The 23,133-nt window shown below is 45.3% G+C and overlaps 1 protein-coding gene and 1 long non-coding RNA gene across 2 annotated transcripts in view; one reads left to right on the top strand and one right to left on the bottom strand.

Annotated features, from left to right (window-relative positions):
• Nucleotides 1–23,133, bottom strand: part of LOC120924009 — a 742,797-nt gene that overhangs the window by 154,271 nt on the left and 565,393 nt on the right. The gene's annotated exons all lie outside the window — the stretch shown is intronic.
• Nucleotides 2,828–4,928, top strand: LOC120924331. The gene is made up of 3 exons (XR_005746357.1): nucleotides 2,828–2,848; nucleotides 2,945–3,006; nucleotides 4,704–4,928. It is a non-coding gene; the product is annotated as an uncharacterized LOC120924331 (long non-coding RNA).

Raw genomic sequence — 23,133 nt, 5'->3', positions numbered from 1 at the left:
CCCATTGAAAACAATGGGAAACCGCGGCAATACCGCCCGCAATGCGCCTCTATATAGGCGCATTGCGGGTGGTATTAACCCTTTATCGGCCGCTAGCGGGGGTTAATACCGCACCGCTAGCGGCTGATTTCCACGGCAATCCCGGCAGTATAGCGCCGCTACTTTTAGCGGCGTTATACCGCCACCGCGGCTCCCGCCCCAGTCTGAAAGGGGCCTAAATCTGAGACCACCAGGCCAATCTTCCGCTATTCCTTGCAACACAAGGCCATAAAAAACATAATACAGAAGCATTGGACGATTCTAACCGACGACCCTAAAATCAACCCTTTCATCACCACATACCCATCCATTGTACATAGGCGGGCTTTGTCTATCAGGGATCTTCTGGATTCTAGCGAGTTCAAAGAGGCCACACATGAGAATTTACACTGTCCGCTGTTGGGTACATTCCAATGCGGACACTGCTCATGTTGTCCCTTGATGAGGTGAGAGAAAATCTTTGGCCTCCCGAATGGAGAGACCTTTAAACCCATATATTTTGTCAATTGCCGCACACGCGGAGTGGTATACCTCATGGAGTGTGAATGTGGAGCCTATTATATAGGCAAAACCAAACAGGAGCTTTGGAAACGAATATCCAAACACAAGTATAGCATGGACATTGGGAACATCTACCTTCCTATAGGTAGGCATGTTGCCCTTTTTCATAACTATCATGTACCACATGTCACATTCGCCGCCCTCGACCGTGTTTTGATTCCCGATCGGGGAGGCGACTGGAATAAAAATCCTATTACAGCGAGAACAAAAATGGATCTTCAGGCTTGGGGCTACCCAGCCACCAGGCCTGAACGATACACTCTCATTTGTCCCTTTTTTAAAAGGTTTCACCTCGGGAAAAACCCAATAAACCCTTGTATTTCTCTGCTGAGTTCCCACATTTACTCTACTGATGCTATCATTATTAGAACAAATGTATTATGAATACATTCATACCCTTTGTGCACATTTTATGCACTATATATATAATTATAAATTCCCTCTCTCGCTCTTGAGCTCCGACTTGTCACCCTGAATACCTATTTATCCCTGTATTTCTTTAAGTACAAACGCCCTTAGTAAAATGACTAAGCATATTGCTTATCAACCCACAGCTGCACTGTCAATGCTCATGAAATTTCTATAACCATATATTTAACCACTTAACCCCCGGACCATATTGCTGCCCAAAGACCAGAGTACTTTTTGCGATTCGGGACTGCGTCGCTTTAACAGACAATTGCGCGGTCGTGCGACGTGGCTCCCAAACAAAATTGGCGTCCTTTTTTTCCCACAAATAGAGCTTTCTTTTGGTGGTATTTGATCACCTCTGCGGTTTTTAGTTTTTGCGCTATAAACAAAAATAGAGCGCCAATTTTGAAAAAAATGAATATTTTTTACATTTTGCTATAATAAATATCCCCCAAAAATATATAAAAAAACATTTTTTTTCCTCAGTTTAGGCCGATACGTTTTCTTCTACATATTTTTCGTAAAAAAAAATCGCAATAAGCGTTTATTGATTGGTTTGCGCAAAAGTTATAGCGTTTACAAAATAGGGGGTATTTTTATGTCATTTTTATTATATTTTTTTTACTAGTAATGGCAGCGATCAGCGATTTTTTTTTTCGGTATTGCGACATTATGGCGGACACTTCGGACACTTTTGACACATTTTTGGGACCATTGGCATTTTTATAGCGATCAGTGCTATAAAAATGCATTGGATTACTATAAAAATGCCACTGGCAGTGAAGGGGTTAACACTAGGGGGCAGGGAAGGGGTTAAGTATGCATGGGTGTGTTCTTACTGGGGGGGGGTGGCCTCACTAGGGGAAACACTGATCTTCTGTTCATACATTGTATGAACCGAAGATCAGCATTTCCCCTGCTGACAGGACCGGGAGCTGTGTGTTTACACACACAGCTCCCGGTCCCCGCTCTGTACCGAGCGATCGTGTGTGCCCGGCGGCGATCGCGCCCGCCGGGCACACGCACGGGAGTCGGGGGCAAGCGGGGGGCGCGCGCGCCCCCTAGTGGCGGCTGTGAGAGAGGACGTCATATTACGTGCTCTCGCCCAGCAGAGCCACCTTGTGGACGTATTTCGACGGTGCGCGGTCGGCAAGTGGTTAATATGGCTTCTATATACACCTAATGGTACTTATTGTCAATAATTGTTTATTTGGCTGTAAATAATTATTTTTCTTGCTGTAATAGGCATACAATTTCCATTCTCAGTACTATTTATTTTTGTATACATTATGTGCTAATTTTTATTTTATAAATCTCTTTCCCTGTAGGACCTTGGTACAGCTCCGTTGGGTGGCGCCTCCCCGCCAGGTACCTCTTTTGTGCTTCCTCCATGGCCTCTCAGTGGGGAGGGGGAGACACAGGGCTCCCTGCTCTCTTTACTCTCCACAAGATGGCGATATCCTCGCCACTGTGGGGATGTTTCCTCCCCACTGACGGCGTCAGTGACGTTCCCGAGCGCCGTGGGCGTCCCGCGCGCGCACGTGCGCACTGCGCGTGCGCGTGACGTCACCGGCGCGCTCGCGATCGCAGCAGAGGGCTGGGGAATCCTCCCTTGCTGACACCGAGAGACCCACAGCTGGGAGGGTCATTGACCCTGGCTCCTTGTTCCAGCTGGGGGAGAGAGAGGGGGCGGACTCTCAGGTGGGGAGGGATGTCCCGAGCAGAGCACTCCATTGCCAATTAGTGATTGCCAAATCTATGGCACCTGACACACACACATTTAAACAGACTGGGTGTTTAGCTCACACCTGTCTGTGATCCCATCTCCATGCATAGGGTAAGGTTATACTTTCAACCTGCACAAAGCTATCCTCTTTATGCCTACTATATGAACATTATAACTTACAATAATATTAATAACTTCTTTCTCCAGATACGCTTATTTATGCCCTCTCTGGAGATCGCCTTCATACTTATACTCTAATATCTAATCAGGTATTTTCATTACCTCTCACTTTTTCTTTTTCCCATATATCTTTGATATCATTGGTACTTCCCAATATTTAATTATTTCTCACTCATGCAATATATTTTTACTACACATGAATTCATTTTCTTTATACACGTCCACACATTTTATTCTATTTAATAACCCAATATTTATTTATTTACCACCGTTTACTCATTTACTTATTTATTTATTATTATCACTTACAATTTCCACTTCACATTTTATTTGTTGCTCCTTATTTCCTTATTTGTAGATATAAACCACACATACTCATTTATATTTTGTACCCTCTATTTCACTCCAACATATAATATTTATTCACTCTTAGTATTTTAACCTATACCTAGTTTCACACTGCAATTTTCAATGCTTTGCTACACACGCATCTTATCACGTTTCCTTTGAATTGATAACTTATTAATCTCAATTCATGACGTTTACACAATATATATTATATTTTGTGCATATCTTCATTAATTTTAATTAAACTTCTATGACATATTATACGTTCATTTCCCATGTACATTATTAACCACTTCCCGACGGCCGTACGACTATATACGGCCGCAGGGTGGCTCTACTTCTCTGGGAGGCCGTGTTTTTACGGCCGCCCCTTTTCGCGTTCCCCGCGCGCGCTCCCGAGCGCGCAGCGGGGAACTGCTGTGCTGGCCGTGTCCCTTGGACACAGCCAGTCACAGATCGCCGTGAACGGCCAATCGGAGCGGCCGTTTCCTAGGCGATCTGTGCGGCCAATGAGAGATGATCTCATATGTTTACATATGAGATCATCTCTCATTCCCGGGTCTCGCAGACAGCGGTGCTGTCAGGGGAGAGAGGAGACCGATCTGTGTCTCTTGTACATAGAGACACAGATCGGTCACCTCCCCCAGTCACCCCCCTTCCCCCACAGTTAGAACACTAATTAGGATACACATTTAACCCCTTCCTCACCCCCTAGTGTTAACCCCTTCCCTGCCAGTCACATTTATACAGTAATTAGTGCATATTTATAGCACTGATTGCAGTATAAATGTGAATGGCGCCAAAAATGTGTCAAAAGTGTCCGATGTGTCCGCCATAACGTCGCAGTCCCAATAAAAATCGCAGATCGCCGCCATTTCTAGTAAAAAAAATAAAAAATAATAATAATTCTGTCCCTTATTTTGTAGGCGCTATAACTTTTGCGCAAACCAGTCGCTTATTGCGATTTTTTTTTTTTTTTTTTTTTTTACTAAAAATATGTAGAATACGTATCGGCCTAGACTGAGGATAAAAAAAAACGTAAAAAAAAAAAAAATTGAGCTATTTATTATAGCAACAAGTAAAAATATTTTTTTTTTTCCAAAATTGTCGCTCTATTTTTGTTTATAGCGCAAAAAATAAAAACCGCAGAGGTGATCAAATACCACCAAAAGAAAGCTCTATTTGTGGGGAAAAAAGGACGTTAATTTTGTTTGGGAGCCACGTCGCACGACCGCGCAATTGTCAGTTAAAGCGACGCAGTGCCGAATCGCAAAAAGTCCTCTGGTCAGGAAGGAGTTTAAGTGCCCAGTAAGGAAGTGGTTAAAATGGGCTTTGTGTGCATGTCTAGCGCCATCTACCTGCATAATACGTTAATTTCTATACCTTAAATATAAATTTTTTGGTATTAAAACCACCTTACATTTGAATCTCTAAATAGGCATCACTTTGGCAATTGCTCTGCTGGGCTCCCCCTCCACCTGTCCGGCCCGGCTTCTCTGGCTGGACCCCTTGTATCCTTCCCAACTATACTGTGGGTCCCTGCAGGCCATTCATGTGGGGCATCGCTGAGGCCAGTTTGGGGGTGCCAACCATCCTCATGGAGACAAGCAACCAGGGGTCCTCAGGATTCTAACTTTACTCTGGTCCAAACACAACTAAAAAACAAACTGTGAGTTGGTAACTACATACTCTAAATCTACCCACCTGTACCTAAACTGCACTGTGTATTATGTGTCTTACTATTATATATTTATTTTCTGTTATAGCTTGCATCATATACTTTTTCCTCCGAAGAAGACCCATATGTGGGGGTCGAAACGCGTCAGAAACAACTTGACTCGAAGATCAACCATTCATGTTGATTAGGGTCATGCAATTTGGTGCAATATTTCACATGTATATGTTCCCAGTGTAAACTGTACCAGAGCTCATTGTTTTACAAGTTTCTACTTATTAAATATTTTTTCTACTTTTTTACAACATTTGGTATGCCTCTGTAATTTTCTATATATTTTTTGCTGCCTAAAAACCCCATTGGGGAGCCCTTCCTTTTTCATTAGCTACGTATTTGTAAGATTTTTATTAAACAAAATGTATACTCTAGTGTCCAACAACAGTAACGTATTGTAGGGCTACTAGTTAGAGCTAGGGCTGGAAGCTGATAAAACTACCTTTGCACAATAAAAAGAGAGAACAAATAAAGAAAGTAGCAAAATGCAATTATTTATTTGTATGTTTTTGCTATTTACAAAAAAAATAAAAATTATTGTAGAAAATACACAGCATCAAAATCGAAGCAAAAAATACCTAAACAACTAACACATAATACAGCCATTATTTAGTTGACTATTCTTGTATTTACTAACTACTGAATGATTAATTCTACAAAGACATAATATTTGAGCAGAGTATTAACCACTTGACAACCGGGCCAATTTTGGCACTTCTCTCCTTCATGTAAAAATCACAATTTTTTTGCTAGAAAATTAATCCGAACCCCCAAACATTATATATATTTTTTTTAGCAGACACCCTAGGGAATAAAATGGCGGTCATTGCAACTTTTTGTCTCGCAGGGTATTTGCGCAATAATTTTTCAAACGCATTTTTTGGGGAAAAGAAACGGTTTCATGGATTAAAAAAAACAACAAAACAGTAAAGTTAACCCATTTTTTTTTTTTGTATATAATGTAAAAGATGATGTTACGCCGAGTAAATAGATATCTAACATGTCACACTTTAAAATTGCGCACACTCATGGAATGACACCAAACTTCGGTACTTAAAAATCTCCATAGGCGACGCCTTATTTTTTTTTTACAGGTTACTATTTTCGAGTTACAGAGGAGGTCTAGTGCTAGTATTGTTGCACACGCTCTAACGCACACGACGATACCTCACATGTGGGGTTTGAACGGTGTTTACATATGTGGGCGGGACTTGCATGCGTGTTCTCTTCTGGGCGCGAGCTACCGGGGACAGGGGCGTTTAAAAAAAAATGCAAACATCCCTTGTAATAGGAATCACTGTGACAGGTCCTCTTTATGGAGAGATGTGGGGTCAATAAGACATCTCTCCTCCAGGCTTACAAGCATTAGATTGTGAAAAAAATTCACCGATCTAATGCCGACAGCCGCGATTGCGGATTTGTTTACTTCTGGGTACCGGGCGTAACGTCATAACGTTACGCCCGGACCTCCGACGGTCATAGAGATGACTGGTGACCATCTGGTCATCAGTCATCTCTATGCTTCCCCAGCCAGCGCCGGCCGATTCGCTCTCCGGGCCCCCGGTGGCAAGGGAGAGCCCGGAGAAGCACCGGATGACGGCGGGAGGGGGGGGGTTGTCCCCTCCCGCTGCCCATAAGAACAATAAAGCGGCGGAACTGCCGCTTTGATCATTCTTATCGTGCACAGAATCGGCGGCTGAAGACGGTGATATCTGAATGATGCCTGTAGCTGCCCCCATCATTCAGATATCACCGCACAAAGTCAAGGACGTCCATGGACGTCCTCGGTCGTCAAGTGGTTAAAGAAGATATTTTCTAAACATAATACAGTTGGTTACTTTGTATAAAATACGCCCAGCTCTGTATATCAGATATGGTTTTGGTTACATTTTCTAATCACATTCTCTATATAGAGATACAAAAAATTAAAAATCATAGTTATATAGTTCCATTATAGTTATATCATCTAAGCATAAAGCTTCCCCATGAACAGAGGAAGTTAACATTTCATAGGTAATGTTGCTGATTATAATCCATCCAAGCTCTTGGTTTTTCGGCCTTCCATCTAAAACAAATAGAAAAGAAAAATATTATATGATCAGGGCTTGACAAATTTGCTTTGAATCTAGGAGCCAGCTAAAAAAGTTAGGAGCCAGAAAACGCGCCCAGTCGCGCCGAGCTTGCGTGCAGAAGCGAACGCATACGTGAGCAGCGCCCGCATATGTAAACGGTATTCAAACCACACAAGTGAGGTGTCGCTGCGATCGTTGGAGCGAGAGCAATAATTCTAGCCCTAGACCTCCTCTGTAACTCAAAACATGCAACCTGTAGAAAACTTCGCCTATGGACATTTTAAAGGGTAAAAGTTTGTCGCCATTCCACGAGCGGACGCAATTTTGAAGCGTGACGTGTTGGGTATCAATTTACTCGGCGTAGCATCATCTTTGACAATATAAAAAAAAATTGGGCTAACTTTACTGTTGTCTTATTTTTTAATTAAAAAAAGTGTATTTTTTTTCCCAAAAAAGTACACTTGTAAGACTGCTGCGCAAATACAGTGTGACAGAAAGTATTGCAACGACCGCCATTTTATTCTCTAGGGGGTTAGAATAAAAAATATATATAATGTTTGGGGGTTCTAATGAGAGGGAAGGAGATGACAGTGAAAACACTGGGGAAGCTCCATTAGAATTGCTGGATTGCTGGTTTACTTGTCATGCCAACGGCCACCACAAGATGGCGCCAGATCACAGAAGGAAGCTTAGCGTTTCGCACTATAAATGAGTGCTTAATCATAGCTATGATTAAGCACTAATTTATAGTGCGAAACGCGTCAACTGTTTTTCTCCCTTGTAGTGTGCTGTGACTTGTAGTGCATTTTTCCTTTTTTAAATAAAGACAACCATCAAGGTTTTTTGAGCGCGGCTGTCCATATTTTCTTTTTCCATTTGCCATCTTTCCCAGTGCCACCTTTTCTCGCTCCTGTCTTCTACCTCGCCCCCGGGTAGCCGCACAAAAAAAAAAAAAGCCTCGACCCTTTCCAAAAACGCACCGCCCGCAAAACGCATTGATGTGAACTTGTACCATAGGAAATGTTCATGCACAGATGTCTATTGAAATCCCTCCCGAAGTCGCCAGAAGTAGTGCAGGAATGGGTGTGGCACCACAAAGTCTGCGGCGCAGACAGTGCCTTTGCCGGCAATAGGCTGCAATTTGACATGTCAATTCGCATGTCAAATCGGTGCAATGTGAACGTGGGCTAATTGTTATTAACCACTTCCCGCCCGGTCAATAGCATATTGACGTCCGGGAAGTTGCTGTGTTATCCTGACTGGACGTCTAACAACCATCGCGGCGATCGGTGGTGTGGTGTCTCAGTCTGACACACAGCAACACCAATCTCAGACGGAGGCTCTTTACCACGTGATCAGCCGTGTCCAATCACGGCTGATCACAAAGTAAGCAGGAAGAGCCGTTGATCGGCTCTTCCTCACTCGCGTCTGACAGACGCGAGTAGAGGAGAGCTGATCGGCGGCTCTCCTGACATTGCTTATCAGCGCAGCCCCCCCTCGGATGCCCACACTGGACCACCAGGATGCCGCCCAGGACCACCAGGGAAGCACCCAACATGTGGATGGCCAGGTAAGTCCCCATGGACATCCACATGTACAAATGTATGCATAACATATGCCAATCAGTGCCCACAAATGGGCACTGACTGGCACCATCATGGCACAAACAAAATTTGTGATGCCCAGCAATGCCACCCACCAGTGTCATCAGTGCCACCCACCAGTGTCCATCAGTGCTCATCCATGCCCATCAGTGCCCGTCCATGCCACCTATCAGTGCCACCAATAAGGACCCATCAGTGCCAGCTATGAGTGCCTATCAGTTATCAGTGCCCGTCCATGCCACCTATCAGTGCCACCCATAAGTACCCATCAATGCCAGCTATGAGTTCCCATCAGTGCCGCCTATGAGTGCCCATCAGTGCAGCATACCAGTGCCACCTATCAGTGCCCAACAGTGCCTTTTATCAGTGCCCATCATCAGTGCCCATCAGTGCCGCCTTATTGGTGCCCATCAGTGCCCGTCAGTGCAGCCATATCAGTGCCCGTCAGTGTAGCCATATCAGTGCCCGTCATTGAAGAAGAAAAGGTACTTATTTACAAAATAAATTAACAGAAACAAAGAAAAACGTTGGCTCTTTTTTTAGTTGTTGCGCAAAAAATAAAAAAGTCGCAGAGGTGATCAAATACCACCAAAAGAAAGCTGTACTTGTGGGAACAAAATGATAAAAAAATTTGTTTGGGTACAGTGTAGCACGACCGCGCAATTGTCATTCAAATTGCGACAGCGCTGAAAGCTGAAAATTGGCCTGGGCAGGAAGGTGCGTAAGTGCCTGGTATGGAAGTGGTTAATTGAACAAGCTGAAGTTAGAAGCTGATTGGTTACTATGTACAGCTGCACCCAATTCTTTGTGCTTTGTGTAAAGCCTTGTATACACGATCAGATTATCAGGCGAATATTCGTCCATTTTTGTTGCATGCTGGTCTCGTATCGAAAGTGAAGAGGTTACGCAACTTAGGAAAATTCTCGTACGACAGAATACCGTGACGGTAGTCACTTTGGGTGGGGGGCCTGTGGAACCCAGCTGCCCTTGGAGAGGATGGGAAACCCTTGCTTCAGCTCCCCATGTACCTCCTATGTGTAAGACACCCTGGCCCGGATTCTCGTACGAGTTACGCCGGCGTATCTGCAGATACGCCGTCGTAACTCTGAGTCCGAGCCGTCCGTATCTATGCGCCTGATGCTTAGAATCAGTTACACATAGATTTGTATTAGATTTGACGGGCATAGGTCTCTTACCCCGTCGTATCTTAACTGCATATTTACGCTGGCCACTAGGGGCGTGTACGCTGATTTACGCCTAGAAATATGTAAATCAGCGAACGTACGCAGTACAGATACGCCGTTTACGTTAGGCTTTTCCCGGCGTAAAGTTACCCCTGCTCTATGAGGCGTACCAATGTTAAGTATGGACATCGGGCCAGCGTAAAATTTTTCACGTTTTACGTCATTTGCGTAAGTCGTTCGCGAATAGGGCTGGGCGTCATTTACGTTCACGTCGAAAGCATTGGCTGCTTGGGGGTTAATTTTGAGCATGCGCACTGGGATACTTTCACGGATGGCGCATGCGCCGTTTGTAAAAAGCGTCAGTTACGTGGGGGTCACATTAAATTTACATAACACACGCCCACATCTTCCACATTTGAATTAGGCGGGCTTACGCTGGCCTATTTACGCTACGCCGCCGTAACTTTGGTTTGAGAATACGGCACTTGCCTGACAAAGTTGCGGAGGCGTAACGTAAATAGGATACGTAACGCCCGCACAAAGATACGCGGTTCTACGTGAATCCGGCCCCCTGTGTCTATTAGGGGCATGATGGACAGCTACTAATGGACACTGAGAATGTGGTTTGGATGACAAATGGGACAGTAATATTTATCAACAATATACCTCAAGATATATATGAAGACTATTCCTGGCTTGTTTGATTATGAACTATACATGTTCATTGAAAGAGCTGATCACATCTGTTCCATCTAGAACCCGGACAGTCTGTTACTGGTGGTCTCCTGCTACTGTCTGTGTATTAACCACTTAAGGACCTTGCCTGTTTTTAAGACTCTTGTGTAGATTCAGGTCCGGGCGCGCAATTTTAAGACGGCGTAGCCTAGCGTGTTCACACCACGCCGCCTTAAGTAAGAGAGGCAAGTACATGATTCTCAAGGCACTTACCTCCTTACTTTGGGCGGCGTAGTGTAAACGCGGCAGGCGCAAGGGCGCCTAATTCAAATGGGTTGGAGGGGGGCGTGTTTAATGGCAATGAGGCTTGACCTCACGTTCTTGACGTTTTTTGGCTACTGCGCATGCGCCGGGCGCCTACACTTCCCAGTGCGCATTGCGGCTAAGTACGCCTTACAGGCCTATTGATTTCGACGTGGACGTAAACGACGTAACTCCCGATTCGCGGACGACTTACGCAAACGACGTAAAAAATTCAAACCTTGCGGCGGGAAACGCCGGCCATACTTTAACATTGTTATTCCACCTCATAGGTGGAATAACTTTAGGCCTGCTAATGCCTTACGGAAACGGCGTAAAGCGACTGCGGCGGCCGGGCGTACGTTCGTGAATCGACGTAGAAACTAATTTACATATTCTACCCAGGCCGCAATGGAAGCGCCACCTAGCGGCCAGCCTAAATATTGCACCCTAAGATAGGACGGCGCAGGCCGTCGTATCTTAGATAGGTTTAAGCGTATCTCTGTTTGAGCATACACTTAAACTTAGGTCGGCGCAGATTCTGAGTTAGGCCGGCTTATCTACTGATACGCCGACCTAACTCTTTGTGAATCTACCTATCTGTGTTTACAAGTTTAAAACAGGTTTATTTTTGCTAGAAAATTACTTAGAACCCCCAAAAATTATATATATTTCTTTCTAACACCCTAAAGAATAAAATGGCAGTTATTGCAATACTTTTTGTCACTCCGTGTTTGCGCAGCGGTCTTACAAAACAGTAAACAGTAAAATTAGCCCAATTTTTTTTTATACTGTGAAAGATAATGTTACGCCGAGTAAATTGATACCCAACATGTCACACTTCAAAACTGCGCCCGCTCGTGGAATGGCGTCAAACTTTTACCCTTAAAAATCTCCATAGGCGACATTTAAAAAATTCTATAGGTTACATCTTTTGAGTTACAGAGGAGGTCTAGGGCTAGAATTATTGCTCTCACTCTTAACGATTGCAGTGATACCTCACTTGTGTGGTTTGAACACCGTTTTCATATGCGGGCGCGACTCAAGTATGCTTCCGCGTGTGAGCTCGTCGGGACGGGGCGCTTTAAAAAAAATGTTTTTGTTTTCTTATTTTATTAATTTTTTCACTGTTTAACCACTTAAGGACCGCCTAACGCCGATATACGTCGGCAGAATGGCACGGCTGGGGACAGGCACATACCCGTACGTGATTCCATAACCACTTATAACCAATATGCTGCTAAATGCCCAAAGGCGTTTTTACAATTCGGCACTGCGTCGCTTTAACAGACAATTGCGCGGTCGTGCGACGCGGCTCCAAAACAAAATTGGCGTCCTTTTTTCCCCACAAACAGAGCTTTCTTTTGGTGGTATTTGATCACCTCTGCGGTTTTTATTTTTTGCGCTATAAACAAAAATAGAGCGACAATTTTGGAAAAAAATTCAATATTTTTTACTTTTTGCTATAATAAATATCCCCCAAAAACATATATATAAAAAAAAATTTTTCCTCAGTTTAGGCCGATACGTATTCTTCTACCTATTTTTGGTAAAAAAAATCGCAATAAGTGTTTATCGATTGGTTTGCGCAAAATTTATAGCGTTTACAAAATAGGGGATAGTTTTTTTGCATTTTTATTAATTATTATTTTGTTACTACTATTGGCGGCGATCAGCGATTTTTTTCGTGACTGCGACATTATGGCGGACAATTCGGACAATTTTGACACATTTTTGGGACCATTGTCATTTTCACAGCAAAAAAATGCATTTAAATGGCATTGTTTATTGTGAAAATGACAGTTGCAGTTTGGGAGTTAACCACAGGGGGCGCTGTAGGAGTTAGGGTTCACCTAGTGTGTGTTTACAACTGTTTGGGGGTGTGGCTGTAGGACTGACGTCATCGATCGTGTCTCCCCTATAAAAGGGATCACTCGATCGATGCAGCTGCCACAGTGAAGCACGGGGAAGCCGTGTCTACATACGACGCTCCCCGTTTTTTAGCTCCGGGGAGCGATCGCGACGGGGCGGCTAGAAACGAATAGCCGCGCCCTCGTCCCAGATCGCTCCCCGCGGGAATCCGCCCGCCGCACGCAGCGGGGGGGGGAGTCCCGATCGGACCCCTGACCCGCGGAAAGGCAAGGACGTATATTTACGCCCTTCTGCCTGTCCGTGCCATTTTGCAGACGTAAATAGTCGTGCGGCGGGCGTTAAGTGGTTAAAGGGTCACTGAAGGAATTTTTTTTTTAGCTAAATAGCTTCCTTTACCTTACTGCAGTCCTGGTTTCATGTCCTCATTGTTCGTTTTTGCTCTGATGTTGCTGTAATTCTTCTCTGTTCTGGACACTTCCTGCTTGTCTGTTTCCCAATCACCACAGTACTGGGAGATTCTAGTTTTGTTTTCCAAACCATCACTGCTCTATGGCTCTGTGTAGCACAGAGGCAGGATAACATGCAAAAACAAAACTAAATGCAAAACGAAACTGCAGGTACATTATATGATTGATTTTTATCTATTTTAATCATTTTTAAAAGGAATCAGTTAACTATTATGTCTCTATACCCTGTAAACAGTCATTTCAGCAAAAAAAAAAAATTTCCTTTGCAACTCCTTTAAGCCCAGCCGTCGGGTCGCGCACTCGCGACCCGGTCCGAACCTCCGTGACCGCGCCCACCGGTGTCCCGCGATCGGCCACAGGAGCTGAAGATCGGGGAGAGGTGAGTGTAAACACACCTTCCCCGTTCTTCACTGTGGCGATGTCAGTGATCGTCTCTTCTCTGATATAGGGAAAGACGATCAGTGATGTCACAAGTCCAGCCCCGCCCCCCTACAGTTAGAAACACATATGAGGTCACACTTAACCCCTACAGCACCCCCTAGGGGTTCACTCCTAAACTGCAATTGTCATTTTCACAGTAAACTGGAGGAAGCAGTGCACTGGGACCGGGTTCCGTTACAAATATAACTTCAGAAGTGACGTAATGTGTTGAATAGTTTTGTAATGTATTATTTTGCTGTCGCGTCTTGCTCTTAGGCCCCCCACTGGGGCGGGAGCAAGTCTGTCTTAATGAGAGGGCACACCTGGGCACTGCCCAGGGGCCCCAGCTGCATGGGGGGCCCTGCACATTCCCCAAAGCAGCTGGTCCTTGAGCCCATGCTGCTCTAAAATTGGGGGCCCCATGATGGCACTGAGAGTGATGGATACACAGGGGAGGAAGTCTGCCTCCTACCTACTGGATGTCTGTTTACCTGCACTGTCATCATTGTAGGGGCCCCAGAGCATTACTTTGCCCAGGGGCCCATTATGCTATTAAGACGGCCCTAGGCAGGATGTGCCATGGTGGTATACCGTCGGAATTGCCGCGGGATTCGGCCGCTAGCGGTGCGGTATCAACCCCCGCTAGTGGCCGAAAAAGGGTTAATGCTGCCCGCAATTCGCCCCTTCAGCGCCCCCTGTGGTTAACTCCCAATTTGCAACTGTAATTTCCACAATAAAGAATGCATTTTAAATGCATTTTTTTCTGTGACAATGGTCCCAAAAATGTGTCAAAAGTGTCCGCCATAATGTCGCAGTCATGAAAAAAATCACTGATCGCCGCCATTAGTAGTAAAAAAAAAAATATTAATAAAAATGCAATAAAACTATCCCCTATTTTGTAAACGCTATAACTTTTGCGCAAACCAAACATTTATTGCGATTTTTTTTTTTTACCAAAAATAGGTAGAAGAATCGGCCAAAAAATGTTTTTTTATATATTTTTTGGGGATATTTATTCTAGATACAACATACAAATAGTAGCGCTAAAAAATATACGATGGTAAAAAATCAAATGACTGATATATAAAAAAAGGAAAAAGAAGTCCAAATATATATAGTGAGAAAACTTAATGGATGAGTGAACAAAGTTAATAGTTCCAAAACCAGATGTCTGATATATAAAACCAGAAAAAAAGAGGAAAAAAAATCCAAATATATGAAGTGGAAAACTTGATTGATATGTGAACACAGTGCATAGTTCCAAATCAATGGCGATTTTCTCTTGAACGTGATAAACGCTGGTGATAAACCCGCCACCAATAAAGCAGAGGCTTACCAGATGTATAGAACCCAAATGAGCCTACGCCCAGAGGGTCAATAAAGCTGGATGTATACAAAGGCTGTATCCAGGGCCGGATTTGCTCTCCCTGCCACCCCAAGGCCAGGTTCCGCAATGCACCCCCTCCCCGCCACTTCCCGGGGAGGGGGTGCATTGCAATTGGAGGTGACAGGTTCTCTTTATTGACCCTGTCACCTCCAAAACAGGAGTCCTGGCACTGTGCTAGAACTCCTGTCACAGCTGAGATGGGAGGAGCACAGCTCACTGTGTACATCGGCGGGGGACAGGAGACAGACTCGGCGGCGGGGGACAGGAGACAGACTCGGCGGCGGGGGACAGGAGACAGACTCGGCGGCGGGGGACGGGAGACAGACTCGGCGGCAGGGGACGGGAGACAGACTCAGCGCCTGGGGGGAGGACGGAGTCCCGCAGCACACATTTTACAAGTAATTTCGGCGACATAGCCGCAATTACTTATTAACGAGTGAGCGGATTCCCCCACACTACATTTAGTCCTGCTAGAAAGCAACTTACCGCCATTAACTGTATGTTCCGGACGTCGGGGGACTCCATGCCTCGGTGGCCTTGTGGGAAATCCGGGCCTGGCTGTATCAGGATAGGACTCGATCTTCACCCGACAACACCGCCAAGGTGTAAAAGATATTCACTCCCGAATGGTCAAACCATAACACCGATGTATGGAGAGAGGCCAGTGCCGGCCCAAGACATTGTGCTGCCTGGGACCAAGAATGAAATGCTGCCCCCCCCCCGAAAAAAATCACGTCATGGCTCTATACATGTATAAAGAGGACCTGTCATGGCTCTATTCATGTGATAAAGACAAAATTGCTTAAAGCGGGGGTTCACCCTATAAACAAGAAAAAAAAAATTTTTTTTCTTCTAGCATAAAATCAGGCATTGTAGCGCGAGCTACAGTATGCCTGTCTCGAATTTTTTATCCCCGTACTCACTGTGTAATCGTACATAGGCGATTCCGACTGCCCACGGGGAATGGGCGTTCCAATCCAGACGGAAGGTGATTGACGGCCGGCTCTGGCGCGTCACGCTTCTCCTGAAATACCCGAAATAGGCTTGGCTCTTCACGGCGCCTGTGCATAGCCTGTGCGCAGGCGCCGTGAAGAGCCGAGACCTACTCCGGCTGTCTTCGGGGAGCGTGACGTGCCAGAGCCGGCCGTCAATCATCCTCCCTCTCCATAGGCACGCCCATTCCCCGCGGGAGTCGGAATCTATAATGTACCAGTACACTGTGAGTACGGGGATAAAAAATTCGAGACAGGCATACTGTAGCTCGCGCTACAATGCCTGATTTTATGGTACAATGTTGACACTGAGGGTGAACTACCGCTTTAAGGAAAGCAACCAATGGTCGGACTTTATAGGCAACACAGACAGGAATAGCAAAAAATATATAATTTTATTACAAAGTAGTTACATAAAACAACATTAAAAAGAAAACCATACAAGATGTCAGGTATGTATGTTGCCTATAAATGTCCCCTGTGCGTCTACGCGTTTCACCATGAGGCTTCTTCAGGACAGACAAGAGAGGAAAATAGTCAAAGTCATCCGAACCACATAGGCATAGATATATCCTGTACACAGGCTGTCCCCCGGGGGCAAACGCTGCTATCCAATCTGCCATAATGAGTAAAAACATTGCATCGGGGACACGCACAGGGACGGGGCGGTATTAGGATCATAAGAATTTGTGGGTAGAGTAGGAGGGAGCGGCAATGCAGAGGGCTGGAGAGGCAGAGTTCCGATCGGAGCCGAGAGCTAGGGGGAACAGATTCCGACGGGCAACCATTCTCGGCACAACAGGTTCCTCAGAGGGAGCGGCGCCTGCCTTTCTCACTCGCAGACTGCTTCCCTCCGGCTGCGAGTGTCCTCACAGGCAGCAGAGTGGGCTGTCTGGCGTGCGGCAGAATGCTGCCCCCCTAAAAGTGCTGCCTGGTACCCATGGTACCACCCGGTCCCATCATAGGGCCGGCCCTGAGAGAGGCAAATAGAAGAGGCACATAGCATAATACCATATTAACTGAATCATCCACTGCTGCCACGGACATATTGATCGATATGCTGTTTTATTTCCACTTTCATGTAAGTGTTTATAACCTATATTACATATCCAGGTACTACGGTATTATGCTATTTGCCTCTCTCCATACATCGGTGTTATGGTTTGACCATTCGGGAGCGAATATCTTTTACCATTGAACATCTTCCTCTACCTTGGCGGTGTTGTCATGTGAAGATCGAGTCCTATCCTGATACAGACTTTGGGCTAGATTCAGAGAGAGTTACGCCGGCGTATCAGTAGATACGCCGACGTAACTCTGAATCTGCGCCGTCGTAAATGTAAGCGTATTCTGGAAACCAGATACGCTTAAATTAGGCTAAGATACGAGCGGCGTAAGTGTCCTACGCCGTCGTATCTTAGGGTGCAATATTTACGCTGGCCACTAGGTGGCGCTTCCGTTGAGTTTGGCGTATAATATGCAAATGCCTAGATACGCCGATTCACGAACGTACGCTTGCCCGTCGCAGTAAAGATACGCCACGTAAAGATAAAGCTGCCCCCTAGGTGGCGTAGCCAATGTTAAGTATGGCCGTCGTTCCCGCGTCGAAATTTGAAAATTTTACGTCGTTTGCGTAAGTCGTCCGTGAATGGGGCTGGACGTAATTTACGTTCACGTCGAAACCAATACGTCCTTGCGGCGTACTTTGGAGCAATGCACACTGGGATATGTACACGGACGGCGCATGCGGCCGTTCGTAAAAAAACATCAATCACGTCGGGTCACCACCCATTTACATAAAACACGCCCTCCTCATCCTCATTTGAATTAGGCGCGCTTACACCGGCCCCATTTACGCTACGCCGCCGTAACTTAGGAGGCAAGTGCTTTGTGAATACAGCACTTGCCTCACTTACTTACGGCGGCGTAGCGTAAATACGATACGCTACGCCGCCGTAACAATGCGCGAATCTACCTGAATCTAGCCCTTTGTATACATCCAGCTTTATTGACCCTCTGGGCGTAGGCTCATTTGGGTTCTATACATCTGGTAAGCCTCTGCTTTATTGGTGGCGGGTTTATCACCAGCGTTTATCACGTTCAAGAGAAAATCGCCATTGATTTGGAACTATGCACTGTGTTCACACATCAATCAAGTTTTCCACTTCATATATTTGGATTTTTTTCCTCTTTTTTTCTGGTTTTATATATCAGACATCTGGTTTTGGAACTATTAACTTTGTTCACTCATCCATTAAGTTTTCTCACTATACTGTATATATTTGGACTTCTTTATCCTTTTTTATATATCAGTCATTTGATTTTTTACCATCATATATTTTTTAGCGCTACTATTTGTATGTTGTATCTGTTTTCCACTGTTCACTGGTTTTCGTAGCTGCTCATTTATTTGATTTTTATTTGTTTTTTGATATTAATTATAGCAATAAGTAAAAAATATTGTTTTTTTTTTCAAAATTGTCGCTCTATTTTTGTTTATAGCACAAAAAATAAAAACCACGGAGGTGATCAAATACCACCAAAAGAAAGCTCTATTTGTGGGAAAAAAAAGGATGTGAATTTTGTTTTTGGGAGCCACGTCGCACGACCGCGTAATTGTCAGTTAGGCTGCTTTCACATTGGGCAGCGGAGGTGCGGCGACGGTATAGCCGCGCTATTTTTAGCGCCGCTATACCGTTGAATTTACCGCGTTATTCGGGCGCTAGCGGTGAGGTTTTAACCCCCGCTAGCGGCCGAAAAAGGACCCCGCTCCTTTACCGCTCCAAAGATGCGGCTAGCAGGACTTTTGGAGCGGTCCTGCTAGCGCACCGCTTCAGTGTGAAAGCCTTCGGGCTTTCACATTGAAGCCTGCAGGGCATGATTTTTTCATGCGGTATAGCAGCGCTATTTTTAGCGCTGTACCGCATGAAAAACTCCTCAATGTGAAAGGGGTCTTAAAGCGACACCGTGCCGAATCGCAAGATGGCCGGGTCCTTTAGCTACATAATGGTCCGGGTCTTAAGTGGTTAAATAGTTTTTTATCACAGCAATGCAGCAGCATTTCATTTGTCTTTGTTATTTCATGTGAGGAGCACACACTGAGGCTGGGTTCACACTATTGTGGATTGGATGAGGGTTTACATTTTTTTTCGCAGTGCGCAGGGGTTTTTTTTTTGTTTTTTTTATGCACGGTATTTTTTTCTAATTTTGCTTTTTTGCATTAGTACATGTCCCCCAATGACAGTACCCAACTACCCATACCCCCCCTTTTTTACAAAAAATTACAAACTGACCTTGAAAAGGACCGGAAAAAAAATAAGAATATTTAGCTCCCATAAATTTCAACTGGGTTTAGAAGGTTCTGGGTTTGTGGATCCGGGCCAGCTCACCCATTACTAGTTAACAGTGATTAACTGAATAACTGGATTATGTGTACGCAGATTTGTCTTCAGGGAGGCGCGCTATTCATGCCTCACCGCTGCCTTTGCAAATATTTAACCAATTTAAGAATTTGCCAGATTAAAGCATATCTAATCCCAAGAACGAAAATGTCATATATTGCAGCTCAGATATGACGACTGAAAAGAGTACAGCACAGGCAGATAACAGCAAACAAGCTTTCTGGCTCACGATAAGTTGAATAAAAAGAAGGTGCTACTGATTTTTTAGACCCGCAAATGTTTATCAAGCCAATATATTTGCAAAAAATACATTCAAGCCCTGTACACACGCTTGGTTTTCTCGGCGGTAAAAAGCCTGCAGAGAAAACCGAGGGGAAAGCCGAGAACCCGGCAGGAAAACTGCCATGGAGCTTTGGCCGGGAATTAAAAAAAAAAAAATTAAGCTTTAGCCCTGGTTCACACTGGGTACGATTTGGAACGATTTGAGATGCGATTTGACATGTCAAATCGCATCTCAAATCGGCGGCAATTGTCGGCAATGGCACTGTCCTAATCAGTGCGATTTCAAAAAGTAGTTCCTGTACTACTTTTTGCGATTTCGGGCCGCGATTTACATTAAATTGCGGCCGAAATCGCGGCAAAATCGCAGCAAAATCGCAGCCGCGAAATCGCAGTAAAATCGCGCATTTTGAATTTGCAGCAGTGTGAACCTAGGCTCACAATCACTTTAAGATCAGAAAAGAAGATCCAGTTACACATTGATCTCTAAAGGCTCTGAAAGCAGTTAGCACTGTAATCCCGTATTGTAGTTCTGCATTGAGATGGACTGAAGAACCCCCAAACCTCTGCTGATTCTTGAATTGGACTTCTCCACAAAGCAAACAGAACTGCCTTCATGTATCCAGGCAATTTAAAGCATTTGCAAATAGGTGATTCTGTTGATTTATCACTACTTTTATCAACCTTGCGATCAGGGGCGGACTGACCATTCAGGCACTCGGGCACTGCCCGAGGGCCCCATGCCACTAGGGGGCCCCATCAGGGTAACCAGCCTCAGTAAATCCAGGGACAGTATGTAAAAATCTGTGTTTTTTAAAAAATCCCAAAATTATAGCTGCCCCACCTCTCCAGTACCTTTTCAGTGTGTGTATGTGTATTCTGTGTGTATGTATACTGTATGGCCCTATAATCTATTGCCTGGGGGCCCCATAATCGCCTATTGCCCAGGAGCCCCATAATCTCCTATTGCTGGGGGCCCCATAATCTTCTATTGCCCGGGCGCCCCATAATCTCCTATTGCCCGGGCGCCCCATAATCTCCTATTGCCCGGGGGCCCCATAATCTCCTATTGACCGGGGGCCCCATGAGTTGTCAGTCCGCCCCTGCTTGTGATACACATAACACATGCAGGGCCGGATTCCTGACAAGGCCACTGAGGCCAGGCCTTGGGGCGGCAGTGGGTGCAGGGGCGGCGCCGGCTGCAGCTCTCCTCTCCCTCTGTCCTCTGGCGTTCGGATGTCACGGAGCTGGGTCTGTGTGTACAAGGTCCCGCTCCGCCTAGACCAGCTTGTGTCATAGTAGATTGAATCAGTGTTCCGTCTATCACATGAGCTGGTCTAGGGGGGGCGGGAACTTGCACACACAGACTCAGCTCCGTAACATCCGTGCGCCGGAGGACAGAGGGAAGGGAGCACTGCGTGTAATCCAGGAAATGGTGAGGCTGCAATTAGAGGGCACAGAGGCTGCATTCAGTGGGCACAGGGACTACATTCAGTGGGCACAGAGGCTGCATTCAGTGGGCACAGGGGCTGCATTCAGTGGGCACAGGGGCTGCATTCAGTGGGCACAGAGGCTGCATTCAGTGGGCACAGGGGCTGCATTCAGTGGGCACAGGGGCTGCATTCAGTGGGCACAGGGGCTGCATTTAGTGGGCACATAGGCTGCATTCAGTGGTCACAGGGGCTGCATTAATGGGCACAGAGGTTTTTACTGTACGGTCGCATGTCTTTTGTCGAACAAGCATGCCCGAAAACCCGCCAAGAATGGTATGATTATCGGCGGGTTAGTGGCGTGCTCATTCGATAACTGCTGAATTGGCTGGTGTGTGCACACGGCCCGTTCAGCATTGCCATCATCGAAGGCTCGTCCCGCAGCGGGGCAGGCTTGCGAATCGATGATCGAATGTACGATCTCCCTGTCCAAGATGGTACAAGATTTTAATGAGGTTACAACCATCGCAAAATAAACATCTTGCGATGGTTGTAATGTGTATGGCCACCTTAAAGCATTTAAACAGGCACTTAAAGCGACTGGCGACTGGCACCCAACTGTATTGATCACATGTCCCTTCACTGGCCAAGGATCTGCCCCTTTTGTATATTGTATGTTAGAAACTTAGGGGCTGTTATTTAAATTGTGAGAACATTTAAATTGATGTATTGTAGCAGTCATCGATAAAGGACGAGAATGGTGGTGTGTGTGTGTGTGTGGGGGGGGGGGGGGGGGGGGTGACGGCATTGAAGGACCCGGCCTTGGGGCGGCAAAGGGAGTAAATCTGTGCCTGAACACATGCAAAAGTATTTACCCTCTTCTAGCTAAAGAAAATAAGGAATGTACAAAGTCACATAAGAGATAAAGAGAAATAAGTAGATAAAAAGGTTACCTGATCTATTAAGAACATGGGTAGCTTTCAACTTCTTCCCTCAGTCTCTGGATGACGTCTTCTGCTTCCTTTCTACTGAGGTTTTCATGCCCCAAATACACGTCTTCATCTCTTTCACAGGCGGTCAGGTTCTGTATAAGCAGCTTCTTAGGAATCTTCAGGTGATCGTTAGGGAGATGGAAACCCAAAATCAGATGATTCCACACACCGTAGATTCCTTCATCAGTATGGAAGCAGGTATCATCACGGATAAAAAAATCACAGTTCCTGTAGCACTCTTTACGGACAACACCATCTTTAGAAACCGTTACTTTGAGAGGGATGGTGGTGGACTCCGGTCTCCAGTACAATGTCCCATCCATCCGGTACACAACGGGCAAAGGATCAGAACTTCCCTGGACAGTGGGCACCAGGTATCAGGACTGTGCACTACAATACAATGAGCGATCTCCAGCTTGTAGAGCTTAGTAGCCAGAATCCTCATCTGAGGCTCCCCACCTCCGCAGTGCTGATCCTTGTACCAAGATAGAAGGTCATGTAATGGGAAGGAAAACTTGAAATTACCGTAACGAGACACAGATTCCCGAAAAGCCGGAGAGTTGCCAAATTGTTCTCTTAATTCTCTTGAATACTTTCCGGCATCTGATGGGTCAATGACTTCTCTTACTTTCTCATATGCCTGTTGGCGGGCTTTCTCAATGTCTTGTGAAGAGATATCTGCGCTCCAGTATGATAGATCCCTGAATTCAGGTCTCTCTTCATATCTTGTTGTTATTCTGAATCCTTCTTCGCCCCAAATTCCATCCAAGGCCGTCTTCTCAGTGACGTGCTTCACATTATAGACTGGTAATGGTACCTGCATATGCCCATAATGATGGAATCTCACCTTTCTAAGTGTTTCCAGCATTCTTTCCTCATTTTCAATAGATGTGTCAGTATTATTACCCAAGATACTGAAAATATTGTCAATAGATAAAAGATTTCTAGGTACATAATGATAGACAGTTCTCCACCGAATGAATGTCTTTAGCTCTGTATTCTGAATGTTCTCTGCCATGCCTGCTGTTTGCTGAGGATTCTCCGTGTCTTGTCTATGCTTGAGT

Source organism: Rana temporaria, chromosome 1 (assembly GCF_905171775.1).
Source record: "Rana temporaria chromosome 1, aRanTem1.1, whole genome shotgun sequence".
Lineage (NCBI taxonomy): Eukaryota > Metazoa > Chordata > Amphibia > Anura > Ranidae > Rana > Rana temporaria.
The sequence above is the reverse complement of the archived record's forward strand: the minus strand, read 5'-3'. Positions and strand labels throughout refer to the sequence as shown.